This window comes from Engystomops pustulosus, chromosome 10, assembly GCF_040894005.1.
Source record: "Engystomops pustulosus chromosome 10, aEngPut4.maternal, whole genome shotgun sequence".
NCBI lineage: Eukaryota > Metazoa > Chordata > Amphibia > Anura > Leptodactylidae > Engystomops > Engystomops pustulosus.
In genome coordinates this window covers 61,986,287-62,007,217 of record NC_092420.1, presented here as the reverse complement: position 1 = coordinate 62,007,217, position 20,931 = coordinate 61,986,287, and positions in this window count along the sequence as shown.

The window sequence follows — 20,931 nt, the reverse complement described above, 5'->3', positions numbered from 1 at the left end:
TTTATTAGGGGTTTGATTTCAATTAGGCACAGTCTGCCAGTTTCTTTTTATTTTACGTTTATTTTTTCATAACTCAGCGTCATCTCATCAGTGTGCTTTCATACTTGGCTAGAAAATAGCCAAAGGAGAATCCAAACGGCTTACTTACGCCTACAATAGCGTTATATATATTTTATTTCTGGTTGATCTGCTGGTGGCTGTCCTTGCTGCAGTGCATATACTAGCCAATTGTGAGGAATTTGGAGTGAGACTTGTGACCGCTGTGTTTAGCGCTTAGTGACGCACATATCCATCGCAAAGACCGAAGTGGGAAAATTTATTAGGGGTTGGATTTCAATTAGGCACAGTCTGCCATTTCCTTTTTATTTTACGTTTATTTTTTCATAACTCAGCGTCATCTCATCAGTGTGCTTTCATACTTGGCTAGAAAATAGCCAAAGGAGAATCCAAACGGCTTACTTACGCCTACAATAGCGTTATATATATTTTATTTCTGGTTGATCTGCTGGTGGCTGTCCTTGCTGCAGTGCATATGCTAGCCAATTGTGAGGAATTTGGAGTGAGACTTGCGACCGCTGTGTTTAGCGCTTAGTGACGCACATATCCATCGCAAAGACCGAAGTGGGATAATTTATTAGGGGTTGGATTTAAATTAGGCACAGTCTGGCAGTTTCTTTTTATTTTACGTTTATTTTTTCATAACTCAGCGTCATCTCATCAGTGTGCTTTCATACTTGGTTAGAAAATAGCCAAAGGAGAATCCAAACGGCTTACTTACGCCTACAATAGCGTTATATATATTTTATTTCTGGTTGATCTGCTGGTGGCTGTCCTTGCTGCAGTGCATATACTAGCCAATTGTGTGGAATTTGGAGTGAGACTTGCGACCGCTGTGTTTAGCGCTTAGTGACGCACATATCCATCGCAAAGACCGAAGTGGGATAATTTATTAGGGGTTGGATTTCAATTAGGCACAGTCTGCCATTTCCTTTTTATTTTACGTTTATTTTTTCATAACTCAGCGTCATCTCATCTGGCATAGCAGTGTGCTTTCATACTTGGCTAGAAAATAGCCATAGCAATAGGATAGCATTGTTTGGTTTTAAAAACTAAAAAACACAAAAAAAACCTAAAAAACACAAAAAAACACAAAAAAAAGTTAAAAAAAAAATTAAAGTTATATAACTTTCATTTTCAAAATGTTTAACCCGAGGGCTAGGGGTAGAGGACGAGGACGAGGGCGGGGACGTGGGCGTCCATCTACTGCAGGGGTCAGAGGCCGTGGTCCTGGGTGGGGTGAGACACCACCTGCTGATGAGGGAGCAGGGGAACGCCGCAGAGCTACACTCCCTAGGTTCATCATGTCTCAAGTTACTGGGACTCGTGGTAGAGCACTGTTGAGGCCAGAACAGTGCGAACAGGTGATGTCGTGGATTGCCGACAATGCTTCGAGCAATTTGTCCACCAGTCAGTCTTCCACGCAGTCCACCCATGTCACCGAAATCGGCACTCCTCCAGCTCCTGCACCTCAGCCTCCTCCCCCCCAGTCTGCCCCCTCCCAGGAAAATTTGGCATTTGAACCGGCATACTCTGAGGAACTGTTTTCTGGACCCTTCCCACAGTCACAAACCACTTGTCCGGTTGCTGCTGAGCAATTTTCCGATGCCCAGGTTTTCCACCAGTCGCAGTCTGTGGGTGATGATGACCTTCTTGACGTAGTGGAAGAAGTGTGTAAAGAGGTGTCCGACGATGAGGAGACACGGTTGTCAGACAGTGGTGAAGTTGTTGTCAGGGCAGGAAGTCCGAGGGGGGAGCAGACTGAGGGATCGGAGGATGATGAGGTGACAGACCCAAGCTGGGTTGAGAGGCCGGGTGAACACAGTGCTTCATAGACGGAGGAGAGTCCTATAGCAGAACAGGTTGGAAGAGGCAGTGGTGGGGCCAGACGGAGAGGCAGGGCCAGAGCAGGTGCATCAGCGCCAAATGTGTCACGTAGTGAAGCTCCCGTGGCGAGGGCTCCCGCGGCGAGGGCTAGATTTTCAGAAGTCTGGAGGTTCTTTAAGGAAACACCGGATGACCGACGGACTGTGGTGTGCAACCTTTGCCAAACCAGGATCAGCAGGGGTTCCACCACTACTAGCTTAACTACCACCAGTATGCGCAGGCATATGAATGCTAAACACCCGAATCAGTGGCACCAAGCCCGTTCACCTCCGGCCGTGCACACCACTGCTCCTTCCCCTGTGTCAGCTGATAGTCAGCCCCCTGCCCAGGACCCTGGCACAAAAACCCCATCGTCGCCTCCACGATCCTCCACAGCATCCACCAGCGTTCAGGCACAGCAGCAGTGCCGTCGCTAAGCGACAGCAGGCGGTGCTCAAACTGCTGAGCCTAGGCGATAAAAGGCACACCGCCCAAGAACTATTACAGGGCATCACGGCGCAGACTGATCTGTGGCTGGCACCGCTGAACCTGAAGCCAGGCATGGTTGTGTGTGACAACGGCCGTAACCTGGTGGCGGCTCTGCAACTCGGCAGACTGACACATGTGCCATGCCTGGCCCATGTGTTAAATCTGATAGTTCAGCGTTTCCTCAAGACATACCCCAATCTGTCAGATTTGCTCACGAAGGTGCGCCGCATCTGTGCGCATTTCAGGAAGTCCAGCACAGATGCTGCCACTCTCAGGGCAGCGCAGCGCCGCCTCCAACTGCCCGCTCACCGACTGTTGTGCGAAGTGCCCAAGAGGTGGAATTCAACATTAACCATGTTATCCAGAGTTAACCAGCAGCGCAGAGCGATTGTAGACTGCCAGATGTCAACTTTCACCAGAACTGGTAGTCAGGTCAGTCAGCTTCCTAAAGTCTACAATGAGGAGTGGACGTGGATGTCTGATATCTGTCAGGTGCTGAGTAACTTTGAGGAGTCAACACAGATGGTCAGTGGCGATGCCGCCATCATCAGCCTCACCATCCCGCTGCTTGGCCTGTTGAAAAACTCTCTGATCAGCATGAAGTCGGAAGCTTTGCGCTCGTCACAAGAGACGGGGGAAGAAGATTCCCTTGTTGATAGCCAAAGCACCCTCAGGTCTGTTTCTCAGCGCATATCGGAGGAGGTGGAGGAGGATGAGGAGGAAGAGGAGGAGAATGTTGGCGAGACACAAGAGGGGAGCATTGCTCAGACCTTCACTGTTCAGCGTGTATGGGCAGAAGAAGAGGAGTTGGAGGAGTTGGAGGAGGAGGAAATGGACAGTCAGGCCAGTGAGGGGAGTGAATTCTTGCGCGTTGGGACTGGAGAGGAAAGGAGTGTGAGAATGCATGAATACCAGCAGGCCCTGGTGCACAAGCTGAAACAGTATTTCCCTTCTGACAGCGCTAGCGGCAGAGTGCGTAGTTCTGCGGGACAAGTAGCGAGGGAGAGTAGGCGAGCAGGCAGCTTGTCCAGCACTGGCAAGGGTACGCTTTACAAGGCTTTTGCCAGGTTTATGTCACCCCAGCAAGACACTGTCACCTGTCCCCAGTCTCGGCAGAGTAGGGCTGATCTTTACAGAAAGATGGTGAGGGAGTACGTAGCTGACCATACCATCGTCCTAAATGATCACACAGCTCCCTACAACTACTGGGTTTCAAAGCTGGACATGTGGCACGAACTGGCGCTGTACGCCTTGGAGGTTCTTGCCTGCCCTGCCGCTAGCGTCTTGTCCGAGCGGGTTTTCAGTGCAGCTGGTGGCATCATCACCGATAAGCGTACACGCCTGTCGACTGACAGCGCTGACAGGCTGATGCTTATTAAGATGAATAAAGCCTGGATTTCTCATAATTTCCAAACTCCACCAGGTGAAGGAAGCTCAACCTGAATAATTTATGCACTCCTCCTCCTCCTCATTTTCCTCCTTCTCCTCCTCTTTGTACACTAAAGCAGAGGAAACTGGCTATTTTTTGACAGGGCCCACTGGCTCTAGCTATAGTACTTTATGCATTTAATTTTTCTGGAGGGCCACCTACCCGGTCCTCTGTTTTAAACAATTTTTGGGAGTGCCACATACAGGCACTCAATCTATTCAATTTTTCTGGAGGGCCACCTACCTGCTCCTCTGGTTTGAAAACTTTTTTGGACTGCCAAATACAGGCACTCAATCTATTTCATTTTTCTAGAGGGCCACCTACCTGCTCCTCTGGTTTGAAAACTTTTTTGGACTGCCACATACAGGCACTCAATCTATTCCATTTTTCTGGAGGGCCACCTACCTGCTCCTCTGGTTTGAAAACTTTTTTGGACTGCCACATACAGGCACTCAATCTATTTCATTTTTCTGGAGGGCCACCTACCTGCTCCTCTGGTTTGAAAACTTTTTTGGACTGCCACATACAGGCACTCAATCTATTTCATTTTTCTGGAGGGCCACCTACCTGCTCCTCTGGTTTGAAAACTTTTTTGGACTGCCACATACAGGCACTCAATCTATTCCATTTTTCTGGAGGGCCACCTACCTGCTCCTCTGGTTTAAAAACTTTTTTGGACTGCCACATACAGGCACTATCCAAATTAAATTGTCTCCATAGCAGCCTCCACACGTTGTCTCCATTGCTACCTCCAAAAGTCGTCCATATAGCTGCCTCCATACATCGTCCCCTTATCAAACGAGGTGTGTCAGGCACAAATTTGGGTTGTTTTCATGGATTCCACATCAAAGTTGTTAACTTTGTCGCCACCCTGCTGTGTTATCCACAAAATATACTGGCAAACTTTTACCATTTAGGGATATTATTTCAGCGCTTCTTGCGCATCTGTTTACATTCCCCTCATCCGCCATATCCCAAACTTATAAGAACGCTAATACACTTAACTTGGTGCAGGCTGGGACCGAGTCTGACCCTGGGGCTGGTCATATACTGCCGACGCCGAGGATTGCGGGGCCTACCTCGGTCCAGGTCTCAAAGGCCTACTATACCTCCTCCTCCTCCCACCCCTCCTCCACCTCCTCCTCCTCCGAATTACCATCCGTGGCCATGGCGCCATCAGTCGGTAGCTCTAGGCACAGCAGCAGTGCCGTCGCTAAGCGACAGCAGGCGGTGCTCAAACTGCTGAGCCTAGGCGATAAAAGGCACACCGCCCAAGAGCTATTACAGGGCATTCCACATCAAACTTGTTAACTTTGTCGCCACCCTGCTGTGTAATCCCCAAAATATACTGGCAAACTTTTATCATTTACCGATATTATTTCAGCGCTTCTTTCGCATCTGTTTACATTCCCCTCACCCGCCATATCCCAAACTTATAAGAACGCTACTACACTTGATCTTATACAAAAGGTTCTTAGAAGTGCTGTTTGGGGAGTAGCCTAGAGACAGGGGCTTGGATTGGCGAAAGCTCGCCTGGCAGCGGAGCGCCAGCTCCATGCCAAGATCCAACTAACATAGTTTTAACTGCAGCACCTTTAATCTACTACTAGTTCACTGCCTCCATACATGGTCCCCTTATCAAACGAGCTGTGTCAGGCAGAATTTTGGGTTGTTTTCATGGCTTCCATGTTAACTTTGTCGCCACCCTGCTGTGTAATCCACAAAATATACTGGCAAACTTTTATCATGTACCGATATTATTTGAGCGCTTCTTGCTCACCTCCTTTGGTTCCTCTCTGCCACCCATTGGTTTGAAGCCTGAGTCCATTTAGGGTATGTCGCCATGACACTCTCTAGCCTGCTGCCGCTGCCTCTGCATGCCGTCCCCTATAGTGTCAGGGTCAATTATTGGATGTTTTAGATGCTATCTAGCTTCATTCTGTCACTCTGTCATGGCCATGCTGTTGCCCATAATTTTGGCATAATGGTGCGATTAACCCCTTAAGGACGGAGGGTTTTTCGCTTCATTTCTCACTCTCCAACTTCAAAAATCCATAACTTTTTCATTTTTCCGTGTACAGACCTGTGTGAGGGCTTATTTTGTGCGTAACAAATTTTACTTTCCCATAATGTTATTTATTTTAACATGCCGTGTACTGCGAAGCTGAAAAAAAATTCCAAACGTGGAAAAATTGAAAAAAAAACGCACGTGCGTCATGTTCTTGTGGGCTCAGTTTTTACAACTTTCACTCTTCGCTTCAAATAACACTCTACTTTATTCTTTGGTTCGGTGCGATCGCGGTGATACCAAATTTATACAGGTTTTATTGTGTTTTAATACATTTTCAAAAATAAAATGAATGTGTACAAAAAAGAAAAAAATTTTTTTGCCATCTTCTGACGCTAATAACTTTTTCATACTTTGGCGCACGGAGATGTGTGAGGGGTCATTTTTTGCGAAATGAAGCGACGTTTTCATTGCTACCATTTTGAGGTCTGTGCGACATTTTGATCATTTTTTATTTCATTTTTTATGTTATGTAAAAAGGTGTAAAAGTCGCATTTCGGAAATTTGGGCGCCATTTCCTGCCTCGGAGGTCATCGCCGCCCATAACCCTTTTTATATTTTGATAGATCGGACATTTTGGGACGCGGCGATACCTAATATGTTTGTGATTTTTACTGTTTATTATGTTTTATTTCAGTTCTAGGGAAAGGGGGGTGATTTGAATTTTTAATATTTTATTAATTTTTTTTATTTTTTAAACTTTTTTTTTTCTTTTTTTTTTCACTATCTTTTAGACCATCTAGGGTACATTAACCCTAGATGGTCAGATCGCTGCTACCATATACTGCAATACTTCTGTATTGCAATATATGGCATTTTTGCAGCACATTCATTACAATGAGCCACTGGCTCATTGTAACGAATCTGCAGCTGCCATGTAGCCTCGTGTCAAGAGAAGACACGGGGCTACCATGGCAACTGATCGCCGCCCCCCGATGACGTTCGGGGGCGTGGCGATCGAAAAAAAGATGGCGGCGCCCGCGCGCCGCCGTCTTTTAAACGCCGCCGGCGACTTTGCCGGCGGCAAAGAAGGTGTTAATAGCCGCGATCAGTGCAAGCACCGACCGCGGTTATTAGCGGTGGGGGTTTTGTGCAAAATGCAAAAACCCCCACCTTTGTATGAAGAGGACTCAGCCCGTGAGCCCTCTTCATACATCCCTTATACCTCTGCGCCGTAGAGCTACGGCGCAGAGCGTTAAGGGGTTAAGCAGCCTCAGAGGCATCCATGCATGCTGCCCCTGCTGTTTCCTGTCCATTTCCGTGGTGTTTCCATCCTTTTCTGAGGTTCCCAGGTGTTTGGCCAAGCTTCCCTGTGCAGAGCCTTGGTCCCCTTGAAAAATGCTCGAGTCTCCCATTGACTTCAATGGGGCTCGTTATTCGAGACGAGCACTCGAGCATCGGGAAAAGTTTGTCTCGAATAACGAGTACCCGAGCATTTTAGTGCTCGCTCATCTCTAGTAGAGACATTAAGAAACCACTGCCAGCACCAGCATCGGTATCCTTTCAGATATAACATATCTGTAGCTCTCATTGCCACTTGTAAAGGGGAAACAGAATCCACTATCGTGTGGGTCAGCTCTATCTGATTTTTGCAATGGGAACAGTAAACATTTGACATTTGGTTGAATTATGTGATACAGGAATATACTGTATGTAGAATCATAAAATGTCATTCACCAATATTTCATTCATTTTCATCGTACTTTAACTTAGGGCAACGCGTGGCTTGGTGGTTAGTGCTACAGCCTTGCAGCGCTGGGGACCTGGGTTCAAGTCCCAGGCTCAACATCTGAAAAGAGTTTGTATGTTCTCTCCATGTTTGCATGAGTTTCCTCCAGGTCCTCAGGTTGCTTCCCACACTCCAAAAAAACTGGTAGGTTGATTAGATTGTGAGCCCCATTGGGGACAGGGACCGATTTGGCAAACTCTGTGTAATCTGTGTGTGCTATATAATTAAAGGAATTTTTTATTATTAAATTATTATTTACAACTGATACCATTTTAAACCTATCATACATAATCTTTAGATTTACTGTGGTCTCTGAAGCTCATGGAAAGTTTCAGAAATTTAATTTTTTTTTCAGAAAAAATAACATTTCTTTATGGGAGACAGCAACCACTGAAGGATGAAGGCAACTTCATCCCACATGCATTACTATGCAGGCAATCACTGCTTCATGTGCGTTCTGGACATTTACCGTAGAATTTCTCCAAAACATCACATGCTACTACAAACATAAGGAAATGGGAATGCATGTTTATGGTCATGTTTCTTCTAGTATCCTAGAAACAGTCAATGGTATTGGCATTGCAGAAAGATTTCCCTGTGTATCCTATAACAAAATAAATAATTACCAGTTCTCTGGTAATGTGACTGCAGCTGGTAAAAATGCAGATACCTGTTCCAGGATTGGATAAGAAAAACATAGCCTCTTGGCTACTTTGATAGACAACCTCTTTTAACATCAAGAATGATCTATTCTGAAAGCCTAATGACATTAGGCCCAAATCTTACTTCCCATGATGATTATACCCACAATCTAACATAATCCATAATGGAAAAGTAAAAATACAGAATCCAGGGTTAATAAACAAATTTAGACATAACAAAGATCAAAAAAGGAAAGAGAAAGAAGGCGGATAATGGCCACAACACAGAAAAAGCCAAAACCCCACTTCCCGTGGTATTTCTAAACAAAAGAGTGATGTGATCCTACCCCCTTTTAGGACCTTATAATAGTATTCAATACTGTCATAAGGTCCTGAAAGGCAGATTGGTTATAGAGATCACATGATCTCCCATCTGTAACCATTTTATGGACAGGAATACAGTTGGGGAAATGAGTATTTGATCCCAGGCTGATTTTGCAATGTTTTGCACATACAGAGAATAGAGAGGTCTGTTATTTTTATTGTAGGTACACTTCAAAAGTAGACAGAATAATAAAAAAAATCCAGAAAATTACATTGTATGATCTTTAAATAATTAATTAGCATGTTATTGCATGAAATAAGTATTTGAGCCCCTACCAATGAGCAAGAATTCTGTCTCCCTCAGTGATGTTAGCTTTTCTTTAAGAAGCTCCTCCTACTCTGCACTTATTACATGTATTAATTGCACCTGTTTAAATTGTTTCCTGTACAAAAGACACCTGTCCACACACTTAATCAGACTCCAACCTCTCCACCATGGGAATACCAAAGAGCTGACTATGGGCACCAGAGACAAAATTGTAGACCTGCTCTTGTTGGCACAATTATTATAAAATGGATGAAACATTAGATGAACAGCTATCTTCCTCAGTCGTGGGCTCCATGCAAGATGCCACCTCATGGGGTAAGGATGATTCTGAGAAAGGTCAGTAATCAGCCCAGAACTACACAGGAGGGCCTCGTCAATGACCTGAAGTCAGCTGGGAACACAGTTTCTAAGATTACCATTAGTAACTGCGCCATCATGGATTAAGATCATGCAGGACATGAAAGGTCCCCCTGCTCATGCCAGAACATGTCCAGGCCAGTTTGAATTTACCTACTGACCATCTAGATCAGTGATGGCGAACCTTTTAGAGCATGAGTGCCCAAACTTCAACCAAAAGGCACTTATGTTCTCTATCGCACCTGCTTCATTTTCTCCTGGGCTTATTTTTCAAAATGGGGTCACCTTTGAGTGTTTCCAGTCAACATTCGCAGAGGTGGAGTGTGTGTTTATTTTATATTGCAATTAATTGTTATTCTTATGGTACAATATCATAATATGATTTCGCCAGTTCTTTTTAGTTAGACAAATTTGCAGCTGGTGATACCTAACAACAAGAACAAAAACATTTTTACAGTGTTCAAGGGAACTGAAATATTCTTTTGTGTATGCCTCAATTGTTATAAACAACTATAGTTTTTCATGACTGCTTGAGCAAACAAAATTGAAATGTCAAAAAAGAGATATTCTTTTCTGAAGCTTCTAATACATTGTTCAATGACATTAGAGACTGTAGGACTTTACGGACTTTATTACCACTCTATTTCCTCTAGTAGAGTAAGGCACAAAAGTGTCTATAAAACACATAATAAATGTAATAGACCTTGTGCAGAAGTTTTATATCCAATAAATTCCAGATTCCTGGTGCATTTAGCCTAGTAAAACTCCCTGTCACGGGTGCTCCCACGATCACTGTCCCTCCATGTACCCCAGCTCCAGCCACAGCTCCGGGCTCACCTGTCCCAACTCCTGCTTCCCAGCAGACTTCCGTGCGTGCGCGTCTCTGCCTCCTGGGGGTGTGCGCACGCTGGCTGTTGGAAATTTACAGGGCCAGCGCACCAATCAGCGGTGTGCTGGCCCTATAAATTTCCTTCACCTTATTAACCAGCACCTCCCTTCCTTCCCCGCCTTATCTTTGTGCCTATGCCTTTGTTAAAGATCCCCTGCAATATTCCTGCATTCCTGTGTTCCCGTGTCCCAGCGTTCCTGTGTTCCTGTGTCCCAGCATTCTTGTGTCCCTGTGTTGCTGTGTTCCCGCGTTCCTGTGTTCCTGTGTCCTGTGTGCCCGTTCGCCATTTGCCTGGACCTTTTCTGACCCAGGATTGGACTTGACCTTGCATCTCTGCCTCCTGCCCTGATCCTGTGCCTGAACCTGACTATAAGACTGTCTCCTGCTAAGGTACCTCAACCTCGGCTGCCACCGCGGGCTAGTCGCAGCTGTGGAACAATCAGGTGCCACTTACATTCCGGTCCCAGGTGACGGCTAGTACCACCTCTCGCTGTGGTCCCAAGGATCCACTGATCCCGAATCCTGACACTCTTTCTATCCTTATGTTGAAGGAGGCCCAATTACCAAAAGTTTTATTGGTAATTTCTGCAATTGAGAAGGTTGTATACCTAAATTATGAAGCACATTATGGTGAAGCGGAGCAGTAACATGTATGCAGTGATGCTTGGTGTGTCTTTATTTTTATTGCTGATTTTCTAATACAAATGCTAATGGAAAAATAAAAAAATATGAAAGTCTGCGGGTTGCCATCTCTACTAGAATAAGTGGTGTATATAAGGTACAATTAAAGGAAATACTAGTTCTGATTCTAATTTTCTGGCAATGTCCTACTCCTACGCTTAGTTAGATGACAGCCGTTCCAGTGACCACATCCTCTTTTGGTTTAATACATTCATTGCTTCCCATCGATACTTCTCAGTAGTCCCAAAAAAGTGATTAAATACCGGAGACGGTTGTGATTTGACAAAAAATTTAAGACTGTAGAAGATTACTAGAAATTGGATAAAAATAATTCGGAATTCTGCTTTGAAATTCATTTTTAGACTAGTTTTATAACATAGGTGCGTTAATCTTTTAGCCAGTTTGGGCTTTGAAGTGAAGTTATAACCACAAGAGTCAGTGTTAGGGGCAACAGGTCATAGAGCAGGAGGATGTGAACAACTTGATATGTAGTATGAAATAATGGACCAGATTTATCATAAGTGAGTCAAACTGCACTACATGCAGTTCGCCTCAATTATGTGGAGAGTGTGCCAGATTATTGAAGACCGAATCTTTGCGCACCCTGCATGCACCAATCATTTTTCGAGTGCCACAATTATGTTGGACTTTCACCATAAATGTGGCGCCAGTGCAAATTGGCAATGTAACGCCTGTTTAGGTGCAGAGTTTTGTGTTGCGGCAGATGCAGTAGATTTGCATCACCCGCAGAAATGTTATAAGCAACCAACAAATAGTATTCTCATAATGGATGCCGACTGCACATAAGCCACATATTAGAGTAAGTAAGTAAAAGGGGCAAACTGTCCATTTCTAAAGAAAATATTTTTCTGCACTTGCTATGGCTTCAAACTCTTAGGCTATATTCACACTAACGTATGGAGGACGTATATACGGCCGATATACGTCCTCCATAGACGGCAATGGGCACTACTTCCTATGGAGAGGGGCGGGTACTGCCGTTGCCCGCTACGGTACGGTACGGGCGGGCAACGGCAGTGTGAATATAGCCTTAGGCTACATTCACACGGACGTATGAAAATGGCCATATCCGTACCATTTTTTTACGGATTACATACGGCCACATTCATTTCAATGGACAATACGTCTGACCATTTATATTGCCGTTGTTAACTCTGTTCCGTACAGTACCGTATACTGGCCGTATAAAAATATAGAGCATGTCCTATTTTCTCCCGTATTTCAGTTCTGTATGCCCTAGAAGTCTATGGGGACGTATATAATACGGGTTACATACGTGCTGCATACGGGTGAAAAACGTCACGTATATACGGCCCGTAAATACGGGACTGGAGAAATCATACGCCTGTGTGAATGTAGCCTTAGGCTACATTCACACGATGTATGCCCGCCGTACCGTAGTACGGGGAGCATACATTGGCTCTGCGGAGAGGAGCAGGGGATGAACGCTGCTCACCCCCGCCCCTCTCCATAGGAAGATACAGCGCACGGCGCCGTATCACGGGAAAAGATAGGACATGTCCTATCTTTTCCCCTGCTATGGAGCGGTACGGTGCCGCACGTGTGCTGCACCGTACCGCTCCCGTACAGAGCCGTGAGCCCATAGGAGTGTATGGGGGACGTATATCGGCCGTATATACGTCGGCCGTATATACGTCCCCCATACATGTGTGTGAATGTAGCCTTACTCTGTAAGCAATCGTATTGATTTATAGGATGTGTCAAATAGGTGTTGGGCCTAGAAATACCTACAGTGGTGAGGAGGATGGATATTTGGGTCATGATTCTTGATTCATGCCCAATGCTAAAACTTATGCTTCTTTAAAAGATTAAATAGTGAGTAGGTTAATTTGGCTCAATTCCTCATGAATCCGTTTTAACATCAGTACAGGCAAGAAAATCATTGATAGCTTGTATTTGAAAGGGTTGTTTGGCTGTTGACCATATGTTTTCTTATCACATTGATTAAAGTCCCCTTCAAGTGAATCCATCAGGTGCAGTACTCTGGCATTAACCACCATTCAGTGGCTACAGCCAGGCACCCATCGATAGCAGGGCAAGGAAATACTCAGTTTCTGAAATGTCATGGAAACAGGCATGGTCAACACAATAAACAGGTGACTACACACAGACATCATATTTCTAATGACAGTGGTAATAAAGTTTGAGTCTTAAGCTCCCCACAAACTCTGTCCTTGCTTTATTACCAGTGCTGTGCTAAACCTCAAGCAGCAACTGGACAGCGGTCCCTACACTGGAAAGGGCACAGCAAACAGAAGTGGAATACAAATACAAATAAATACAGATAACTGAAAGGCAATGCCAAACTATCTAGGTCGTAACTAAGCTGGTAGTAGGGTACAAAATCATCAAGCAAGAGAATGTTCATGTGAGGCAAAAGTTAGGGTATCCAGAAGTAATAAGCAAAGACCAATATGTGAGAGTAAATGGAATGCCTAGGCATGGTTTGTCCATCCATTACTCCAATTGAAACCCACAGCTCAGAGAGGCAGCTAGCTTGTTAATCACCGCCTCAAGCAGAACACAGCCCTGGGTGCGATAACAAGCCCAGAACACTGCAAAAAAAAAATCAATTCAGAAAGATTTGACAATATTGTTGTGGTTTTTTTTTTTGAAAACCATATCTGGATGAGCCCAGTGAAAGAAGGATGCATGTACAAATGTCAGGGTAAGAAGAACTTAAACCAACTTCTCCAAGTACCAATCTCCATGAACTTGTCCCTGTATTAGATTTGCCCTCTCTTAATCACTCATGTGAAGATACCTTTATCCTCATCTACATTCAGACTTGCAATCCCATGTTATGTAATGTCAGCATCTTTATAAACTCCTTTCTGTCTATAAACACATCATTGTTGGATGGAGCTTCAGTTTTTGTTTTCGTGAGTTAAACAATCATTCTGTTACATCTTGAAAACATGATTACAGGCAGTCCCCTACTTAAGAACACTTGACTTACATACGACCCCTAGTTACAAACGGACCTCTGGATTTTGGTAATTTATTGTACTTTAGTCCCAGGCTACAATATACAGCTGTAACAGTTATCACAGGTGTCTGTAATGAAGCTTTAGTGTTAATCCTGGTTCTTATGACAACCCAACATTTTTAAAATCCAATTGTCAAAGAGACCAAAAAAGTCCTGGCTGGGATTACAATGATAAAATATACAGTTCCGACTTACATACAAATTCAACTTAAGAACAAACCTACAGACCCTATCTTGTATGTAACCCGGGGACTGCCTGTAATCTAACTACAAATATGTAGAATATATAGATTTAATTATTTAATATTCTGGTGAAAACATTTTACACATCGGAGAGATGATATCATCAAGGGCTGCTAAATTTGTTTCCACATTTGGCAAATGTTACACAACTCCATTACTGCACCCCAATAAAATAATTACTCTGGGACACCTGCTTATTCGTTCAGCCTTCCTCAAACCTTAACACTTATGCGGTGACCTATAAAATATTTTCACAATCCAATCCAAGCTTTTTTTTCTCCAAGTGTTACTCCGTTTTGGACAGCATTAGAATCCTTACCAGGGTTTTGGTTATATTGCAGAAGTGGAAAAATCCAGGTGAGGAAAATATTTTAATGGACAGGACTAGGCTACTTTTTAATGGAACAATTAACAGTCACTTTAACGCTTTTTTTCACTCAAAAACATAACTTTTTCATTTTTCCATGTACAATGCTGTGTGAGGACTTATTTTGTGTGTAACAAATGTCACTTTTCCGTGATGTTATTCATTATTCCATGTGTGTACTGTGAAGCAGAAAAAAAATTCCAAATCTGGAAAAACTGAAAAAAAAACAGCCTGTGCGTCACATTCTTATGGGCTCTGTTTTTACGAATTTCAGTTCGTATGGCAGTGATACCAAATTTATACAGGTTTTATTTTAATACATTTAAAAAATTAAACCAATGTGAACGAAAAATAAAAATAAATGTTGCCATCTTCTGATGCTAATAACTTTTTCATACTTTGGTGTACAGAGCTGTGTAATGTGTCGCAAAATGAGCTAATATTTTTATTGTTGGTACAATTTTGACTTTTGGCGCATGCAATTGGATTTTGCCGCATCGGCGCAGGGAGCGGGACAACCTGACGGATTTGGACAATGCACAAGATTTAACATTTAGAATTGTGTCGCAAGACACGCACTTACAAGCACAGGGAAGAAAAAGGTGAACTCCGGCGGACCTCGGCGCGGAACTAACACATGCAGGAAATTGGACTCACAACCTTAGTGAATCGCGGCAGACCCGAATCCTCGTCGGAAAACGCACTTCGGGATCGCAACAGGACCAGGTAAGTAAATGCGCCCCAATGTAAAGGCACTTATAACTAAATCTGCTGTTAGTAGCCTTCACAAATATATATATATATATATATATATATATATATATATTGAAATCAGGCATTTCTACACCTCAGCTTTTTTGTGACAAACTGGCTTCTTATATTCACATTACCATTGCACCAAGGTTGAGAAGTTGAGTGTGGTAGGTGCTTTAGTTTAAGTAATTATTTCCGATATACGGCCTTATGGTCTGAGAATAAATGTACGTGTCTGAGCTCATATGAAAAATATTTATATGAAATTATGTTGGTTGTTTTTTTCCTGCCTATTGTCAGATAATAAAAGCCCTGTTTGTTTTTCTGACTCATCTAGGTCAACTGAATATTTAAATTAATCATTTCATACCTTAAGCATTTTTTCATATAGTTACAGAAAATATATATAAGATTGAAATGAATAAAATGTAGTTTTACAATACTGCTTTGCCAAAATCTAATATATAAAGCTGTGTATGCAAGTATGCATGTCCCCTAAAGGATTCTGCACCGTCACATTTACAATCACAAAATTTTGCACACCCGCTCCCTGTGACTCATGGAATAGGATAGACTAACCGCCAAACTACAAGAGTCATTGTCTGTTGGCTGTTGTGACAGTTAGCCTTTATACCAACCAATCACAACACCTTCTATTTTGCTACAGGTCATTAATATGAGCTCTGATTGATTGCTATCGGCAATGCAGACAATTGGCCTACATTGTTCGAGAGGATGATGTCACTCACATGACCTTAGGTGCATACTAATTCTGTGGAGTTTTAATATACTGTCAATTAAAAACACTAGAGAGATACTAGACTCCAGAAAATGGACCTGTTCTTGATTAAGTGAAGGTATTTCAAATGGGCTATTTAGAGAATACCATTCATGAGCGCTACCCACCACTTGTGCATCTCAGTGTTCACTTGGAAAATAGTCTGAGGATGTACTTTGACACAACAAACCTGTGTCAGCATCTCCTAAAACACCCAAGATCAATTGCAAAAACAATTCTCTACTGTGATGTACCAAAATACTACACTGATGTTAAAGGTAATCCAGGGGTCAAAGCAAATTGTATTCTTGTCGCATCTACAATGTTCATCTGTGAAATGCAGATCTAACTTTTTTGACCTGAAGACTGTCAGGCCATGTCTGTGAAACATTTCGGCAAGCTTGTCAAAGACACGGACTTATGGAAAATAACAGGCACAGGGACATGAACCTCAGTGAAGCAGCTGCCACGCAAACCCCTGAGACCAAGACACCTATTTGCTATTCTCCTAACAACCTATAACATTTCCAATCCTCAAGTACGAAACTGATCTTGGTGAAGACATCATCATTCAGGTAAATAGGTATAATCCTCAGTATTTTATTAACTTCACTGACAAAAATTTTAACCAAATCCTTAATTCTCCTTGAAACTCCATCGATAGATCATAAAGCTAACCAAAAGTGCTATAACAAACTATATCATTGATGGGACAGCATCTGTGTCTCACAACAAGCCAGACCAAAGAGATGCCTACAGATATGTTTTACTGGAACCAGCAAAGGTGGGATTGTCTTCCTTGATGCTTCAGGTGCAACAGGAAAAACATTTTTAATCAACTTGCACCTGGCAAAATTTCGGCAACAGCAAAAGATTGTACTTGCAGTGGCATCTTCTGGAGTTGCATCTACACTTTTAATTTGTGGCTGGATAGCTCATAGTTACTGCTTATCCTCATAGTGACAGTGCAGTGTGTAACATAACATCAGGACAGGCCAAACTTCTTCAAAAATGCAGTGTCACAATTTGGGATGAATGCACCATGTCCCACAAGAGGCTTTTGTAAACAGTGGACAGACTGTTGCAAGCTGTGCAAGGCAGAAAGTCTATCATGGGAGGAATAGTTGTTTTTTCGGCAGATTACTTTCGTCAAACACTGCCTGTTATTCCAAGATTAACCCCTACAGATAAACTCAATGCAACGTGGTGAAGAAAATGTTGCTAACACAAACATGAGGGTCCATATAACAGCTAATGTTTCTATTGAACTGTTCTGGAGGCAGCTGCTGACTATTGGAGATGGAAAGGCACCAATAAACAGCCTCTTTCCAAAACCTGGAGCACTGTTTTTACTGTTGAGAAATTTGGATCCACTAAAGCTGAGTAAGGGAACAAGACTCTTGATTATGGGCCTATTTCCACATGTGATAGAAGCAACCATTTTGACAGGATGTGTCAAATGAGAGGAGGTTTTGATTCCAGCAATTGAATTCACTTATTCACTTCATTTGATTTGCCTTTTGATTTTAGACGCCTGCAGTTTCCATTTTTTTTTGGCATTTGCAATGTCCATCAACAAAGCTCAGCGTAAGTCCTTAAAAGTAGCAAGAATTGATTTGCAATATCAGCATTACGTTTAAGAGTTTGAATTGCCAAAAATCTCATTTCATATCTTTTACTTTATTTTTTGACGTTTAATAAAAAAATTTCTGTCTTTGGTTTTTGATTTTTATATGTTAAATATTTTTTTATTAATCAATTATATTTTGTTTTAGCTAAGAGCAGTTATTTACTATCCTGAACAATGGCCGGTACTACAGATAGTGTGACATAATTGTAAAATAATTTCTGTATTTTGCAAATAATGCCCGGTGGTGGGCTAAGTAGACAAAAAGCCCCATTCCATTTGGGCCACTTTTACCACCATGGCCAAGCTAGACTAAGTTATATAGCCTTTATGTAGGCTTGTCAATACTTTTCACATTGATAGTTGCAATGGCTTGCTACTATACATCTCAGGGATCCACTATCAGGGTTTTGTAGTTTTTTTGTCATTGTTTTTAACTAGAATTTGACCCGTGAATACACTAGATATCTATGGTCTTTGTCTAGTCATAACTTATCTTTGTCTCGTGATGAACCTTGAGTATAGACTACAGGGTGAAACGCGTTGAGTTGAGAAACTGTATAATGTTGTTCTTGAGTGAATCTGATACTGCATTCAGTGGAATCCAATTGCTGGCTCACAGTTCCATTGAATTGTATTGGACACATTCACAGTGCAGTGAGGCACGGTGCATGCACAATGTCTCACAGCACCATGAGCTACCCAACTAACCGTGGTCCCATTCCTGCCTGGATTTGCAGTGTTGATGGTCATTCTTGATGGGCATTGGCAAACTAAGCAGCACTCCCTGATGTCCTACAGGCTGCAAACAATGGCAAACAAACGGCTCATTGTTTACAGCCCGCAAATTGCACACTGAGATCAGATATGCATCCTCTATGCAGTAATTAAGGGATAAACGTCTCTGATGGGAAACCGCCTTTTAAAATGGGTACATTATTGGTATTGAAATAAAGCCTTGAACAGGTCCACAAAACCATTTGAGGATTGATAAAGAGTTAAGAATTCCATCACTGGGCCCCATAAAACTCTAAGTGAACGAAAGCACAATAGACAATTTATTTAGGACATAAATGTCTATTGTGCATACATAAGAAATGACAGGACAGATACAGTAGATAAACTGCTTTTAGATAAATTGTGAGCTTCTCTTTCCACTCTGGTACTGAAATGAGAGCTTTAACATCTTGTAGTCTTTAGTTTCCATTCACAAGCAACATCCCTTTCTACACAGGTTAGATGCTTGAGCTGGAAGTTGAAGCCAGTCAGTCTACCCACAGAAAGATAGCTTAACCTTTTGGTTCTCATAAATGTGTGGCCGATGCTGGGATATAGCTATGAAACTGGTACATTGCTCAGTAACAGACCCTCCGCGCATTTGTGGTGGGCGAACAATGCAGTAAAGCTCCGGGGGCACTACAACTAGTAAAATTATGCAGTTTATAAGAAATACTTTTGCTTTTGGGAAAATGGCACAAAAGCATGATAAATACTTATCATGTACCTCACAGAAAGGGGGCAGTATCCCCCTATAACATTGGTCAATACCTCAACAAAGCCAGTGAAAAACAATATAGCATCTAGAAAAAAAAGGCTTTTAGAATGCAGCGAATGAAAAATGAAAATGGAGAAACGGAAAAAGGGTATGTTCTTTAGGGGTAACGTGTCCTAGGCATGGTGTAACGAAAACAGTTGCACCATGTACATTGGTCAAATACAGTTTATTACAAAACATTGCTATATGGAAACCTAAAGGTTAAAGGAAACCTACCATTAGGGATCTGCCTAGCAAGGCAGATCCTCTGACAGATTCCTGAAATATAATCTAGTCTAATACTTTTTTTTATTAAAACTTTTTGTGCCCCAGATCCTCAAAAAACTTTTAATTTAAGATTTATGCAAATTTTCCTAAGAGACAACTGGGTAGGAAAGATAAAGGGCAGGGCAAAAGGCGTGGCTTAGGGAAGAAAAATTTCTTCAGTGCACATAGCTGTTGCATTTTGCCTAACAATTTTTAATGCAGTGCACTTACAGTGACATGGTAGGTACTAGTTTGCAACATATTTATTACTGATATTCAACATAATTCTGTCACAACAGCATTAAGCCAAGTGCATTATTATACAAACAAGAATGTCTGTCTCAATAGGGAGTGGACCCTTAGACTCACTATATCTTGAAATTTCTCTAGCACAGCAGTGAGCACTTAAAACCACAATTTTATTAAATATGCATTAAAAAACATCAAAATTGACCAGATGCTGCATTGATTGCCAATTTAGAAACATATATCATTAACGTTGGCAATCCTAGATAAGGAAAATAACCTATTCCAGGCTAGTAATCAAAGAGTTCTATTGGACTATGGTGACTAGATGTCCTAGATAGGGATGGTATATCTTAGGGATCGTTAACTGGAATCTCCAACGGGATACCTGGCATGTGACCTGTAACCTGGTATCTCTTTCAAGAGTATTAACCCCCACTATTTTTCTATAGCATTTCATCGATGTCATATATTGTAGTACTGCCCTTTTAAGGGCGGGAGCTCATGTTTTTCTGTCCTGACTGGAAACTGTATGATACAACCTTCAGATACCATTTCAACAACGCTATTGTTGTATCCGGAGGACTCCCGATCCTATATATACCAGGTATGAGAACGGAACTAAAAGAAGCATGGGTAAGAGTGCTTTTGCTTTGCAAGATCTATATACTATGATATACCATCCCTATCTAGGACATAGACACCATAGTCCGATAGTACTCTTGTAGCCTGGTATATGTGTTTCTCTTATTTTTCTATCCAGGATTGCCAACGGTAATGATATATCTTTCTAAATTGGCAATCAATGCAGCATCTGGTCAATTTTGATGTTTTTTAATGCATATTTAATAAATTTGTTGGTTTTTAGTGCTCACTGCTGTGCTACAAAAATGAAGACAAGTGCACCATTATATAAAGGGGCAATTGTGTGCACACGCTGAAAACTGATCTCATTAATTAAGAGGAGTATTTACATATAGTTTATATGGCTGAAAAAAGACATAAGTCCATCAAGTTCAACCAAGGAAGGGATGTACATGAAACAATTCTATATTATAACATAACTAATATTATTTAGATGTACGAGCTGAGAGCGGCGCGGGACGGCATGATGTGAGGTTCTCGTTACTGCCACGTTCTCCACCCCTTCCGGCCGCCTGGCCGCCTAGCATCCATGCGGTCCGCGTGGTGAACTGGTGAGGGTCCGGGCAGCGCATGTCGGCAACC